The sequence below is a fragment of the Centrocercus urophasianus genome, unplaced genomic scaffold (genome assembly GCF_019232065.1).
Source record: "Centrocercus urophasianus isolate 14NV4802_14NV808 unplaced genomic scaffold, USGS_Curo_1.0 seq_1003, whole genome shotgun sequence".
Lineage (NCBI taxonomy): Eukaryota > Metazoa > Chordata > Aves > Galliformes > Phasianidae > Centrocercus > Centrocercus urophasianus.
The window spans coordinates 10,258-11,309 of record NW_024884147.1 but is presented as its reverse complement, the minus strand read 5'-3'; positions in this window follow the sequence as shown (position 1 = coordinate 11,309).

Sequence of the window (1,052 nt, the reverse complement as noted above, 5' to 3'; positions counted from 1 at the left end):
GGGGGGGGGGGTGGGGGGGGCTCTCGGTACACAAACAGATCCTGCACAGGATTTGGGGTTTGGGCTCAGCTCCCCCATCCCGCAGCTCTGCCGCCTCCCGACCCGTCTTGTTTTTAAGAGTACAATGTTTTATTTCGGCGCCCAGGTCTTTGTACAGTCTGAACCCCCCTCCCCAAATCCCCTTTCTGACCCCCCCTCTCCCCCCCTTTTGTTTTATGGCCCCACGATGGCCGGTAGCCGATGTCACCAGGAGGTTTTTGTAACGTCGCGGAGCAGTTGTAGATTATTGACGTTTCTGTACATTGTGTCAAACATGACAGAGTCCTTGTATTGTATTGTGCCTAGAGGAAAAACAGACAAAAAAGGTTATTCTATAAGAAGAGGAAACTAACGGAGTTTAATAAAAAAGAAAAGAAACAAAAAAAGGAGGCGTTTCGAGGTGCCTCAGAGCTGCGCTGGGGGCTGAGGACCCACACAGAACCCCAAGGGAACCCAGCACCGCCAGCCTGCTCTGAGCTCTTATTGATGGACAGCTGGGATTTACAGCCTGAACCCGACAGCGGACAGAGATGCAGATTTCTGTTTGGTTTTCTATTTATTTTTTTAGTTTCCGTCCTTTTTTTTACCAAACCAAACCCAACCGAAAACCAAAATGACCCAAAACCACCAGCATCCGTTTGGGGTTTTTTTGTTGTTGTTATTTTTTTTGCTTTTTTTTTTTTTACAGTATAAAAGTTTCTGACAGTAGAGAGGCTAAAAGTACATCTGGAATTACTCAGGAAAAATAATAATCTATATATATAGATATAAACAGGGAGCAAAGGCAGTCGTTGGAAAACCTGTCCCTCGTATGTGCACACAGCCATTGCTTACAGAGACCCGGCTTTGATGCTTAAGGGCAGCGTGGGGAGGAAGCGGCTCCCCCCTCTGCCATGGCATTGCACCGCCTGCACCCCCTCCCCTCTCCCCCCTTCCTCCCCCCAGACCTCGGGATTCCCTCTTTGATTCTTATTGCTGTACGCAGTGCTGCCGGTGTGGGGCTGAGGAAAATG